Source organism: Saccopteryx leptura, chromosome 3, assembly GCF_036850995.1.
Source record: "Saccopteryx leptura isolate mSacLep1 chromosome 3, mSacLep1_pri_phased_curated, whole genome shotgun sequence".
Taxonomy (NCBI): domain Eukaryota; kingdom Metazoa; phylum Chordata; class Mammalia; order Chiroptera; family Emballonuridae; genus Saccopteryx; species Saccopteryx leptura.
Genome location: NC_089505.1, coordinates 72180147 through 72195437, shown reverse-complemented (window position 1 = coordinate 72195437; position 15291 = coordinate 72180147). Strand labels below are relative to the sequence as shown.

The following is a 15291-nucleotide window of genomic DNA, read 5'->3' as shown; positions in this document are numbered from 1 at the left end:
TTATTTCGTTGTGCCTAACTAACTCTTTATCAACTAATCATATATCATTGACTCTTTATGTATGTTTCTTTTGCTTAATGTGAATGCGATGCAGTTTCTTTTTTCTTCTTTCTTTTGTGTGTGTGTGTGTGTCTGTGTGTAATGAATGTCAGGTAAAAGTATTCTATAATGCTTATACAGTTAATAGTTTTGCAGTTGTAAGCCACAGAAGACCTTTCACATGTGCTTCACAAGGGAAGATGTATTTTGGCCTGACCAGGCTGTGCAGTGGATGGATCATTGACCTGGGGCTGAGGACTCAGGTTTGAAACTCTGAGATTCCTGGCTTGAATGCAGGGTCAGGGTCACCGTCTTGAGTGTGGGATCATAGACATGACCACAATGTCCCTGGCTTGAGCCCAAAATCGCTGGCTTGAGCAAGGGGTCCCTGGCTCAGCTGGAACCCCCTGGTCCAGACATATATGAGAATGCTATCAATGAACAAATCAAGTCCTTTAGCTATGAGTTCATTCTTCTCATCTCTCTTCCTTCCTGTCTTTTTGTCTATTTTTTGTCTCTCTATTTTAAAAAAGGTGTTTTTGTTTTACCATCCTTTAGAAATCTTAGAAGAGCCAAGGTTGTATTTTCCCCATACATGCCGTGGTTGGAGTGCATGGCAGGTGTTCCTGCTGATAACTGAACTTGTATTGTTTGCAGTCCAGATTGTTAGGATACAACTGCCATGGACAGTCTTGGACTTCTCTTCTGTTTTAGCAGTGCACTTTTTATGTGAGTGTGTGGAGGGGGGGCGTTGCATGGAAAAAAAATACATAGTTTAGACATTTACCTCAGCATGAAAGTGCTGTATCTTATTGTGTTTATAAGTTCAATCTATATAGATATCAAAATTTTTTCCATAGTAGTTTTACCTGTAAGGTATTTTTCCTGCTGAGGAATAAGGAAGGGCAGAGCCACAAAGTGTAAAACATCAAAAGCTTTATTTGGTATAGCGCATCTTGGATGAGGTTTAGTGGCCTGGGGGACAGAGGCCAGAGAAGTCGCATGGATGAAACCACGTGGGGGAGATGTAAAGAATCCTTTAGGTTGGTTGAGGTAATATCACATGGCAAAATTTCACTGGCTGACAGACGGTCACTCTTTTCCAAAGGACTCCTGGGAAGTTTCTTTTGGCGCACATGGGGGTGGGTGGTTCCAGCCAAAGTTCCCGGGTCTGGTTCCTCACATGAGCTTCCCGCATTGCCCACCAACCTTACATTATTACCCTTTACATTTTCTCCAGCTACATGTTATTAGTTTATAGTGTGGTTTATGTGCCCTGTTTATAATCTTTGCAAAACTTACCACATTGAGAAATTTTCTCATATATTTTTATTAATTTATATTTATTTTTTTTAATTTACTGATTTTGGAGAGAAAACACGAGAGAGAGAGAGAGAGAAAGAAACATCATTCTGTTCCTGTGTGTGCTCAAGCCTAGACAGTGACATTCTGCTCAAGACAGTGATCTTGGGCTCAAATCAGGGACCAGGGGCTTTAAGTTATCGACATTTAAGCTCAAGCAAGCAACCATAGGATTATTTTGATGATCTTATGCACAGGTTGGTCTCCCCACTAAACCTGGAAAGTGCACGCTCACACCAGCGACCTGAGAATTTTGAACCTGGATCCTCAGCATCCCAGGTTGAAGGTCTCTCCGCTGCGCTCCACCCTATTCAGGTATCTGAGTAATTTATCGGTTTTTCTTCATTATGGTTTTCTAATGGTCTACAAAATACCGCCTCAGTTAATATGTAAAGTATTGAAATATATAAGTGTAATTTCTCCTTCACATTATAGAATCTTCTAATCAGATGAATGCATAGATGACATTGAACAATTGCACACTACGGACTGGGGCAAAACTAGGTTTACGGTTGTTAATACATGTAAAACAGAGTTTATTCTTGAATGACTCTTTATGATTGCTGAGACCAGCTTGGCAAAGGGTGAGCTCGAAAGGAAGGTGCTGCAGGACTTTAGAAGAACACAAGACACAGCATGGAGAAAAGATGGGTACAGGGGACTCCCAGCCTCTAGGACTGAAGCACTGATCTCTGTAGCCTCATCATATTTATTCGTTTCTTTACTCATCAAGGAAATTACAGGACCCAGGGTTAAAGTAGCAGAGCATGGATTAAGGCAGAGAGGATGATCAACTAAGATGTACTTTCAGGTATACAGTAAATGGTATAGGGATCAGTGCTTCCTTTAAACCAGGAGTCCCCAAAACTACGGCCCGCGGGCCGCATGCGGCCCCCTGAGGCCATTTATCTGGCCCCTGTCATACTTCCAGAAGGGGCACCTCTTTCATTGGTGGTCAGTGAGAGGAGCATAGTTCCCATTGAAATACTGGTCAGTTTGTTGATTTAAATTTACTTGTTCTTTATTTTAAATATTGTATTTGTTCCCGTATTGGTTTTTTTACTTTAAAATAAGATATGTGCAGTGTGCATAGGATTTGTTCAGGTTTTTTTTTTATAGTCCGGCCCTCCAACGATCTGAGGGACAGTGAACTGGCCCCTGGTGTAAAAAGTATGGGGACCCCTGCTTTAAACAATCTTAAAATTATCGACTTAGAAATTCTATGTTCTGGATATTAGTCTTTTATCAATAAAAAATTTTAAATTAATGTGTTGACATTCCATTTATTTCTGAATTTATTCACGCATCCCAGTGGTCCTCTTAAGTGTCCCACCATAATTTTTTGGAAGGTGTACCTTTCTAAATTGAAGCATTTTACTTTTCTCCAACAGTGAAGTGTATATGATTTGTGCAGGTTTTATTGTGCAATCTCTATTTTGTTCTATTTATCAGCACATTTATCCTTTCACAAGTACAATCAATTTTGATACTATATATGTGTTGAAATCTTTTCATGTGGGCCCTGTACACTGGTTGTTTTTCATCAAAATTGTTCCATTTTTAGTGTAAAACCCTTCCAAATACTACCTTTACCAGGAGATCAGCTGTAAAACATTTTGATATTTCCTACTCCTAATTAATTGTGTCATAAAGACTTCAATATTGAGGTGTCTGTTCCAAAATGCAATGCCACTCTTTAATTAGGCAAACTTTGAACAACCCAAAAGATTAATGTACAAAATACCTCATCAGTACTCCTGAAATTAATTGAGGACATCATTGAGAAACATGTGACAGACATATGGTCACAGAATAGAGAAAAATCACAGAAAACTGGTATCTAAATATAATATTGTAGGTTAAATCGTGCAACAGAAAATGGATGGTAGTGTAAAAACTTCTGAAATCAGAGTAGAACCTGTGATTTGGTTGCATATTATACCAATGTTCATTTCTCAATTTGACAAATGTACCGTAGTAATATAAAAAGTTCATGTGATGGGAAGCTAAATGAAGGTACAATATATGTGAAGTTTTCGTAGTAGTCCTTAATGACTTTCATATAAATAAAAAATTTTCCCAAGACAAAGTTTATTATGAATAGGTTTAACCTATGCAAATTATATCTGAATAAAATTGAAAAAGGAACCAGTTATGATCTAATTTTATTTTACCTTCTCATAAACATTTTCATATTACAATATGTTTATGGATAGCTGTATGTAATTAATACTAAATGGGTATAATAAAATTATGAGTGAATAGGTAGGAAGTTAACTAGAGTCACATAAAAGGTATGCATTAAGAGAAGGTGTGCATTAAAGTGGAGGAACACTTGGCGGTGCTCTCTGCAGTGTTCTGGTGCCTTTCCCCACCCCCTTACTCCTCTCAAGGTGTCTCTCTCTCTCTTTCTCTCTCTCTCTCTTTCTCTGTGTGTGTGTTTCTAAGCCTCAAGGTCCTTTTTTTTTTGCCTCTGTAACTTGTTTCCTGAAGTTCATTTCTTTGATGGCTCACTTCTACCTCCGTGTTGTTCTAAATAAAATTTTTCTAGGCCCTGACCAGTTCGCTCAGGCAGTTAATAGCATTGTTAAGAGAGTGAGTGCATCTGGCCCAGAGGAAATGTACCAGTCACTGAATTTTCTCCTCAATCCACAGGTCCTGACTCCATGGAGCAATAGAATCATGAGGATCAGGAAGATGTAGAATTGGGTGTCAGCATCTCTGGCAACACTCCCAACTGAGGACAGTTTTCTGAGCTGAAATTTAGAGCTGACCCACAACATGCCAACACACCCTCTCTGTTGCCAGGTTTTTTCCAACAATAGAAGAAAATGATCCTGGCTCAGGTGACTTTGGGTTTTTCCTTCTCATTTTCTTAATTGATTTTAATTTGCATTTACATACATTCTAGTTTCACCCTGAATGCATTCTCCCCTCCCCTATAATCCCCTCAACATCTCTCTTGTCCTCCTTTCAATAGCACCCTCCCCACTTCCCTTCAGGTTTATCACATCCTATCATCCTTTCTTCTCTTGAGAGAGAGGGAGGGCACAAGACAGACAGGAAAGAAGAGAGATGAGAAGCATCCACTTGTAGTTGAGACACTTTAGTTGTTCATTGATCCCTTCTCATAATTACCTTGTCCATAAGGTAGGTCTCAATCCAAGCCAATTACTTTCTGCTCAAGTCAGCAATCTTAAACTCAAGACAGGAACCTTGGGCTTTAAGCCAGCAACCTTTAGGCTGTAATCATTAGCCATGGGATCATTTCAGTGATCCTACTCACAGATCGGTGACCTCAGACCAGAGCTGGTGAGCGAGGGTGCTGAAACCAGAGACCTGAAATTTTCGAACCTGGATCCTCAGGTCTCAGGTTGATGTTCTCTCAACTCCGTCACTGCTTGAGTAGCCATTTGTGTTTATACTTTTTTTCTTTATTATGGATTTTTAGAAGTGTATGAGAAACTACCTCAGTTAATCTTAGACATACTGAAATATATCACTAGAATTTCTCTTTCACATTACACAGTCTTGTGATCAGATGAATTCATAGATGACTGAATGCACAATTGCAGACTACAGACTTGGGAAAAAATAGGTTTGCAGTTGCTATTATGTGTAAAATAGAGTTTATTCTTGTATGATTTTTATGATTGTATTTTTGATACGCACAAATGTAAACCTACTTGTACTCCAACTTTTAATTTACTATACATGTGATTATTCAGTTGTATACTAAAATGAAATTTCTTTCACTCTATAGATGCATCATATAAAGTGAAAATGGGAGAAAACCTAACATTTATTTTACCTCATCAAAAGCACATTACAGGTAGAGATTCCAAGATGGCAGTGGAGTAGGCAGATGCACAGACTCCCAGATCACACCACCAAACTGGATTACAAATTAATTTAGGAACAATCAGCATGAAAACCCAACTCTGGATTACAAGAACGGCTCTCAAAAACCAAGGAGCAAAGAAGAAGCCACTACAAGCCTGGTACGGAGCGCCAAGGAGCAGTGGGTCTCTCCTGCTTACAGGAATGGAGGGGGGGGTGAGGGTGAGAGAACAGAAGGGCTCTTACTCCAAGGAAATGAACAGAAAATATCTCTCACAACCACTTGCCTGGGGACCTGGGAATGAAGTGTGTTAAAAGGGCTGGCTTGTCTTCCAAAAGGAAAGGGGAGAGAGAGACAGACTGTGAGGGGCAGAGGAATGCATGGGATGACCTGAGAAGCTGACTCATCTAGTGCTGGAGGCAGCCATAGCTGGGGGAGGGGTTGGTCCTTCCACACAATACAAGACTAAAGTACTTCCAGGTGACCCATTTCCAGACATCTCTCCAGCTCCAATCAGTGCAACAAGACACAGCTGAAAACAAGAAGTGGGGAGGAGAGGCAGTAACTCAGGTCTTCATGGAGATCTGAGATACACCTCCTGCTACAGAAGCTGAGAAAATACCCTGCCCCCAGAGAGAGTAAATGGCAGATCAGGCCTTCAGAGTCTCAGGCTACACCCACTGTATTCCTGGATACAGTTTCAAATAACCCCCCCTGCTGAGATCAGTAAACAAGACTACCATGTGTTAAGGAAACAGAGAAGAAAACAAACAAATCAAGACTTCAAAGCGGCTCTACTAGAAAAGCCAAATCCGAAAGTGGATTAGAAACAACAGCTGATGCCAACCCAAGAAGACCTAGAAATAACACAACTGAAAACTGGAGGCAGACAACACCAAGCCTAGATTCAACTAGCTCTACAAACAATACATCCAAACACACAGACATAATGAGAAAACAGAGAAGTGCAATCCAAATGAAACCACAGGAGAAACCAAATTTCTGGATGCAGTTTAAAATAATGATTGTAAGGATGCTTAGGAATCCTAGAACAAAAATGGATGGTCATTACAAACACCTAAATAAAGAAATAGCAAGTATAAAAAAAGGTCATTGAAATATTAAAAAAGAATCTATCAGAGATGACAAATACAATATCAGAAATGAAGACTACAGTGGAAGGAATTACAAACAGGATGGATGAAGCTGAGGATCGAATCAGCGAGTTAGAGGACAAGTTGAACGTAGGCATGGAAACAGAGCAGAAAAAAGAAGAGACTCAAAAAGTCTGAGGAAATTCTTAGAGAGCTGTGTGAAAACATGAAGAGAAGTAACATCCACATCATAGGGGTTCCCGAAGAAGAAGAGAAAGAACAAGGGATAGAGACTTTGTTCGATCATATCATAGCTGAAAACTTCCCTAAATTAATGCAGGAAAAACTCTCACAAGTTCAATAAGCACAGAGAACTCCATTAAAGAGAAACCAAAGAAACCTATACCAAGACACATCATAATTAAAATACTAAAGCTAAGCGATAAAGAGAAAATATTAAAAGCTGCTAGAGAAAAAAAGGGTATCACCTACAAAGGAGCCCCCACTAGGATAACTTCAAACTTCTCAACAGAAACACTTGAGGCCAGAAGGGAATGGCAAAAAATATTCAAAGTAATGCAGAACAAGAGCCTACAACCAAGACTACTTTATCCAGCAAGGCTATCATTTAAAATTGAAGGAGAAATAAAAAGCTTCCAAGACAGAAAAACACACAAAAAACTCAAGGAATTTATTACAACCAAACCAATGCTGCAGGAAGTGTTAAGGGGCCTGTTGTAAAGAGATCAAAGTGGGAAAAGAATATAGTAAAAGAGGAGTACAGCTTTAAAAATTAAAATGGAAATAAACAACTACATATCAATAATAACCTTAAATGTAAATGGAGTAAATGATCCAATCAAAAGACATAGGGTAGCTGCATGGATAAGAAAACAGGACCCGTACATATGCTGTCTACAAGAGACACACCTTAAAACAAAAGATGCACATACATTGAAGGTAAAAGAGTGGAAAAAAATATTTCATGCAAATGGAAAATGAAAAAAAGCTGGGGTAGCAATACTTATATCAGGCAAAATGGACTTTAAAACAAAGGCTATAGTAAGAGATAAAGAATGTTAAAGGGAGCAATCCAACAGGAAGATATAACCATTATAAATATCTATGCACCTAATATAGGAGCACATAATATATAAAGCAGACTTTGTTGGATATAATGGGCAAGATCAACAGCAATACTATAATAGTAGGGGATTTCAATACCCCACTAACATCACTATCTAGATCCTCAAGAAAGAAAATTAACAAAAAAACAGCAGACTTAAAGGACACACTAGATCAACTGGATTTAATAGATATCTTCAGAACCTTTCACCCTAAAGCAGCAGAATATATATTCTTTTCAAGTGCTCATGGTACATTCTCTAGGATAGACCACATGTTAGGGCACAAAAATGGTCTCAACAAATTTAAGAAGATTGAAATAATATCGAGCACTTTCTCTGATCACAATGGCATGAAACTAGAAATCAACCACAACAGAAAAGCTTAAAAATTCTCAAACACATGGAAACTAAATAGCAGATTGTTAAATAACGAATGGGTTAACAATGAGATCAAAGAAGAAATTTTAAAATTCCTAGAAATGAATGATAACAAGCATACATCAACTCAAAATTTATGGGACACAGCAAAAGCAGTACTGAGAAGGAAGTTCATAGCACTACAGGCATACTTTAAAAAGCTAGAAAAAGCTCAAATAAACAACTTAACCCTGCATCTAAAAGAACAAGAAAAAGCAGGAAGTAAAGCCCAGGTGTAGTAGAAGGAAGGAAATAATAAAGATCAGAGCAGAAATAAATGACATAGGGCTACAGAGGATCAATGAAATCAGGAGCTGGTTCTTTGAAAAGGTAAACAAGATCAATGAACCTTTAACTAGACTCACCAAAAAAAAAGAGGACTCAAATAAATAAATTAGAAATAAGAGTGGAGAAATAACAACTGACAAAACAGAAATACAAAATATTGTAAGAAAATACTATGAAGAACTTTATGCCAAAAAAAAACTATACAACCTAAATGAAATGGACAAATTCCTTGAAACATACAATCTTTCAAATATCAATCTGGAAGAATCAGAAAACCGAAACAGACCGATTACAACAAAAGAAATGGAAACAGTTATCAAAAAACTCCAACAAAAAAAGTTCTGGGCCTGATGGCTTCACAAGTGAATTCTACAGAATATTCAAAGAATTAGCTCCTATCCTTCTCAAGCTATTTCAAAAAATTCAAGAGGAAGGAAGACTTTCAAGCTCCTTTTATGAGGCGAGCATAATTCTGATTCCAAAACCAGGCAAAGACAACACAAAGGAAGAAAATTATAGACCAATATCCCTGATGAATATAGATGCTAAAATCCTCAATAAAATATTAGTAAACCAGATCCAGCAATATATGAAAAAAATCATATATCATGATCAAGTGGGATTTATTCTGGGGAGGCAAGGCTGGTACAATATTTGCAAATCAATCAATTGATTCATCACATAAACAAAAAGAAGGAGAAAAACCACATGATAATTTCAATAGATGCAGAAAAAGTATTTGATAAACTCCAGCACCCATTAAAATCAAAACTCTCAGCAAAGTGGGAATACAGGGAACATACCTCAACATGATAAAGGCCATCAATGACTAACCCACAGCCAACATCATACTCAATGGGCAAAAATTATAAGCAGTCCCTTTAGGTCAGGAACAAGGCAGGGGTGCCCCCTTTCACCACTCTTATTCAACATAGTCCTGGAAGTCAGACAATAAGAATAAATAAATTGGAAAGAAGTAAAACTATCATTATTTGCTGATTATATGATAATGTATATAGAAAACCCTAAAGTCTCAGTCAAAAAACTACTGGACCTGATAAATGAATTCAGCAAGGTGGCAGGATATAAAATCAATACACAGAAATTAGAGGCATTTTTATACACCAACAATGAACTGTCAGAGAAAAAATTAAGGAAACAATCCCCTTCACTATTGCAACCAAAAAAATAAAGTACCTAGGAGTAAATTTAACCAAGGAGATTAAAGACTTGTACTTGGATAATTATAAAACATTGATAAAAGAAATCAAGAAAGATATAAACAAGTGGAAGCATATACCGTGCTCATGGTTAGGAAGAATACACATCATTAAAATGTCTATATTACCCAAAGCAATTTATAAATTCATTGCAATACCAATCAAGATACCAATGACATACTTCAAAGATATAGAACACATATTCCAAAAATTTATATGGAACCAAAAAGAACACGAATAGCCTCAGCAATCTTGAAAAAGAAGAATAAAGTGGGAGGTATCACACTTCCTGATATCAAGTTATACTACAAGGCCATTGTACTCAGAACAGCCTGGTACTGGCATAAGAACAGGCATATAGATCAATGGAATAGAACAGAGAACCCAGAAATACACCCACAGCTTTATGGACAACTGATATTTGATAAAGGAGGTAAGAGCATACAATGGAGTAAAGACAGTCTCTTTAATACATTGTTTTGGGAAAATTGGACAGCTACCTGCAAAAAAATGAAACTAGACCACCAACTTACACTATTCACAAAAATAAACTCAAAATGGATAAAAGACTTAAATGTAAGCCATGAAACCATAAGCATCTTAGAAGAAGACATAGGCAGTAAGCTCTACAACATCTCTTGCAGCGATATATTTGCCGATTTATCTCCACAGGAAGTGTAATAAAAGACAGGATAAACAAATGGGACTAATCAAACTAAAAAGCTTTTGCACAGCTAAAGACAATAAGAACAGAATAGAGACAAACTACAGAAATGTAAGAACATATTTGACAATACATCTGATAAGGGGTTAATAACCAAAATTTATAAAGAACTTGTAAAACTCAACACCAGGAAGACAAACAATCCAATCCAAAAATGGGAAAAAGAAATGAATAGACACTTCTCCAAAGAGGACATACAGATGGCCAATAGGCATATGAAAAAATGCTCAACATCACTAATCATTAGAGAAATGCAAATTAAAACCACAATGAGATATCACCTCACACCAGTCAGAATGGCACTGATCAACAAAACAACACAGAATAAGTGCTGGCGAGGATGTGGAGAAAAGGGAACCCTCTTGCACTGCTGGTGGGAATGCAGACTGGTGCAGCCACTGTGGAAAACAGTATGGAGATTCCTCAAGAAATTAAAAATTGAACTGCCTTTTGACCCAGCTATCCCACTTTTAGGAATATACCCTAAGAACATCATAGAACTGTTCCAAAAGGAGAAATGCACCCCCGTGTTTATGGCAGCCTTGTTCACAATAGCATAGATCTGGAAAGAGCCCAAGTGTCCATCAGTGGACGAGTGGACTAAAAAGGTTTGGTACATATGTACTATGGAATACTACTCAGCCATAAGAAATGATGACATTGGATCATTTACAATAACATGGATGGACCTTGATAATATTATACTGAGAGAAATAAATAAATCAGAAAAAACTAAGAACTATATGATTCCATACATGGATGGGACATAGAAATGAGACTCAGAGACATGGACAAGAATGTGATGGTAACTAGAGGGGGTGGGGAGAGGACGGGCACAAAGAAAACCAGATAGAAGGTGACAGAAGACAATTTGACTTCGAGTGAGGAGTATGCAACATAATCAAATGTTAAAATAAGCTGGAGATGTTTTCTCTGAACATATGTACCCTGATTTATCAATGTCACCCCATTAAAATAAAAAAAAAAAAAGCACATTATACCATTAAACATCACAGTGTTGTTTCAGGAATGCCTGACATTTCACGATGTGGCAGTGGACTTCACCTGGGAGGAGTGGCAGCTACTGGACCGCGATCAGAAGGACCTGTTACGGGACGTGATGTTGGAGATCTACAGCCACCTAGTGTCAGTGGGTGAGGACAGCTCCCCTGTGTCATTTAGAAGGTGCCCTGTCAGTGGCTTTTTTCCCCTCAGTTGCTTAACTCTCCTGAATAACTACAATTCTCTGAAAAGGAAGAACGTCAGATCCTTCCATTACCTCAGACAAGAAGATATCACATTCTGCTTCCTGAGACAAAAGGCTTTGCTTTATAGATGTGAAGCATGTTCATTTCTCAAAATGTAACATTCTTACTCTTGACAGAACGCAGCCCAGTTCAGTACGTCTCACTCTTCTGTCTTTTCCCTCTGAGCAGGGCATCAACCCAGCAAACCAGATGCGCTTTCCAAGGTGGAGCGAGGGGAAGAACCGTGGACAGTAGGGGATGAACCCCACCATGTGCTCTGTCTAGGTGGGTGGGTGACAGCTAGCTGGGAAGCTGGGGGGCAGAATGGCAGGAAGTCATATTCTAGTCAGAGAACACGTCAGACCTGCAACATTGGATAATGAAACCATCCACCTCTTTTTGTATGAGAACCCTTTTTATTTCTAGAAATTTAAAGGGAAAATACAGTGTGTTCATAAAGTCATGATTCACTTTTGACCGGTCACAGGAAAGCAACAAAAGACGATAGAAATGTGAAATCTGCACCAAATAAAAGGAAAACCCTCCCAGTTTCTGTACGATGATGTGGCAGCATGTGCGCATGCACAGATGATGACGTAGCACCACGTATACATCGCAGTAGCCCACCGCCATGCCAGTCTAGATGTGAATGGTACAGAGGAAAGTTCAGTATGTTCTGTGGCTCGCTAAATTCGAATCCATGATCAAAGTGCAACATGAATATCGGCGCGTTTATAATGAAGCGCCACCACATAGGAATAACATTACTTGGTGGGATAAGCAGTTGAAGGAAACCGGCAGTTTGGTGGAGAAACCCCGTTCTGGTAGGCCATCAGTCAGTGACGAGTCTGTAAAGGCTATACGGGATAGCTACCTAAGGAGCCCTAAAAAGTCTGTGTGTGAGCCCACATCGAACTGCACTGAATAGGTATGAAACTGGGAAAGTTTTCCTTTTATTTGGTGCAGATTTCACATTTCTGTTGTCTTTTGTTGCTTTCCTGTGACCGGTCAAAAGTGCACCATTACTTTACGAACACACTATATATCCTTTTTTATCTCATTGAGTAATGACACCTGTTGATTTAATCTACATCATAGTTTTGTTTGTGTGCTTTATTTTTTTAGCATTTTCTGAACAATTGCACACTATGGACTGGGGCAAAACTAGGTTTACGGTTGTTAATACATGTAAAACAGAGTTTATTCTTGTATGACTCTTTATGATTGCTGAGACCAGCTTGGCAAAGGGTGTGCTCGAAAGGAAGGTGCTGCAGGACTTTAGAAGAACACAAGACACAGCATGGAGAAAAGATGGGTACAGGGGACTCCCAGCCTCTAGGACTGAGGCACAGATCTCTGCAGCCTCATCATATTTATTTGGTTCTTTACTTATCATGAGTTAAATTAGCAGAGCATGGATTCAGGCACAAAGGACGATCAGCTAATACTTTCAGGTATGCAGGAAATGTTATAGGGATCAGTGCTTCCTTTAAACAATCTAAAAATTATTGACTTTTAAGAATTCTACATTCTGGATACTATTCTCAATAAAAAATTTTGAATAAATGTGTTGACATTCCATTTATTTCTTTATTTATTCACACATGACAGTGGTCCGCTAAGTATCCCACCATCATATTTTGGAAAGCGTACCTTTCTAAATTGAAGCCTTTTACCTTCCTCAAACAGTTAAGTGTATATGATTTGTGAAGGCTTTTTTGTGGGATCTCTGTTCTGTTCTATTGGTCTGCACGTTTGTGCTTTCACAAGTACTATCAATTCTGATACTACATATAAGTGTAGAAATCTTTTGATGTGGGTCTTGTACACTGGTTGTTTTTCACAAAAATTGTTCTTGCTATTTTCAGTGTAAAACCATTCCAAATATTACCTTTACTAGGAGATCAACTATAAGACATTTTGATATTTTCTACCCCTAGTTAATTGTGTGATAAAGACTTGAATTCTGAGGTGTCTGTTCCAAAATGCATTACCACTCTTTAATTAGGCAAACTTTGTACAACCCAAAAGATAGATTAATGTACAAAATACCTCATCAGTACTCTTGGAATTAATTGAGGACATCATTGAGAAAAATGTGACAAAGAAATCCCAGAACCGCCTGACCTGTGGTGGCGCAGGGGGTAAAAGCATCGATCTGGAATGCCAAGGTTGTTGGTTCAAAACCCCAGGCTTGCACAGTCAAGGCACATCTGGGAGTTGATGCTTTCTGCTCCTCCCCTCATCTCTCTCTGTGTCTCCTCTCTCTAAAATGAATAAATAAAATCTAAAAAAAAACCCCATAATATCCCAGAAATTAAAAAAAAAAAATCACAGAATAGAGAAAAATCACAGAAAAATGGTATCTAAAAATAATATTGTGGATTAAATCGTGCAACAGAAAATGGATGGTAGTGTAAAAACTTCTGAAATCAGAGTAGAACCTGTGATTTGGTTGCATATTATACCAATGTTCATTTCTCAATTTGACAAATGTACCGTGGTGATATAAAAGGTTCATGTGATGGGAAGCTAAATGAAGGTACAATATATGTGAAGTTTTTGTAGTAGTCCTTAATGACTTTCATATAAATAAAAAATTTTCCCAAGACAGTTTATTATGAATAGGTTTAACCTATGCAAATTATATCTGAATAAAATTGAAAAAGGACCAGTTATGATCTAATTTTATTTTACCTTCTCATAAACATTTTCATATTACAATATGTTTATGGATAGCTGTATGTAATTAATACTAGATGGGTATAATAAAATTATGGGTGAACTGGTTAGAAGTTAACTAGAGTCACATAAAGGTATGCGTTAACAGAAGGTATGCATTAAAGTGGAGGGACACTTGGCGGCGCTCTCTGCAGCGTGCTGGTCCTTTCCCCACCCCTTATTCCTCTCAAGGTCTCTCTCTCTCCCTGTGTTCCTAAATTCCAAGGTCCCTTTCTTTGCCTCTGTAACTTGTTTCCTGAAGTCCATTGTTTTGATGGCTCACTTCTACCTCCGTTTTGCTCTAAATAAAAATTTTCTAGGCCCTGGCCAGTTTGCTCAGGCAGTTAATAGCATTGTTAAGAGGGTGAGTGCATCTGGGCCCAGAGGAAATGTACCAGTCACTGAATTTTCTCCTCAATCCACAGGTCCTGACTCCCCAGTGCTATAGAATCACGAGGAGCAGAAAGTTTGTCTCCCATATGCTTTTATGCGTTTCATATATTTACATCTTATACTTAAAACTGATCTATTCTAACTTAATTTTTCTTTATGGCTAGAATTAACATTCTTAATTAGTTCCCTGCCACTAGGTATACAATTATCCCAGCATCTTCTGATGAAAGACTTATCCCGTTGGCTTATTTTTGGACCTTGGTGAAAAAGTAATTGATGCTAATATATTTCAATTCTCAACATTGGTCGTGTGTTTCTCATTGCCGCAGAGAAATGGAGCCTCATTTTACTGGCCTCACCTTTAGTGGCCTTTCCCCAAGGCCCATTCCCAATGACAACTTTAGATTTTCGAGGCCGCTCTTCCTCTCTGGTGGGTGATGGCCAGCCTCACTCAGAACCCATTTCTCCAAATCTTTTTTTTGTCTTAAAAGTTTTAAGAAAGTTTTCGCTAGTGGTTTGCGGTTTGTGTTCCTTTACGTGATGTATGACCTCTTCTGTGTACAGTATCACTCTCTGCTGTTATACCCACACCCGAACTCTTGGTCATTTAAAAAAAAACTTAAAACTCCCTATTTTAAAATACAAACTTTATAAAAATTGCTGTGACAATATTATATTTCTGCTGAACCTCCCAATACAATTTGGCTCACTTTGTAGGGACCCGCCTTACCGTGAAGGTTGCATGAGAGGTTGCATAAGGAACAAGGAACTTAGAGCTGACCCAGCCCCCATATCCTGTTTATCTAGATTTGTAACAG

At 38.2% G+C, this 15291-nt stretch overlaps 1 long non-coding RNA gene across 1 annotated transcript in view; it reads right to left on the bottom strand.

Annotated features, from left to right (window-relative positions):
• Positions 1–15291, bottom strand: part of LOC136399307 (uncharacterized) — a 597663-nt gene that overhangs the window by 299445 nt on the left and 282927 nt on the right. The window lies entirely within an intron of this gene.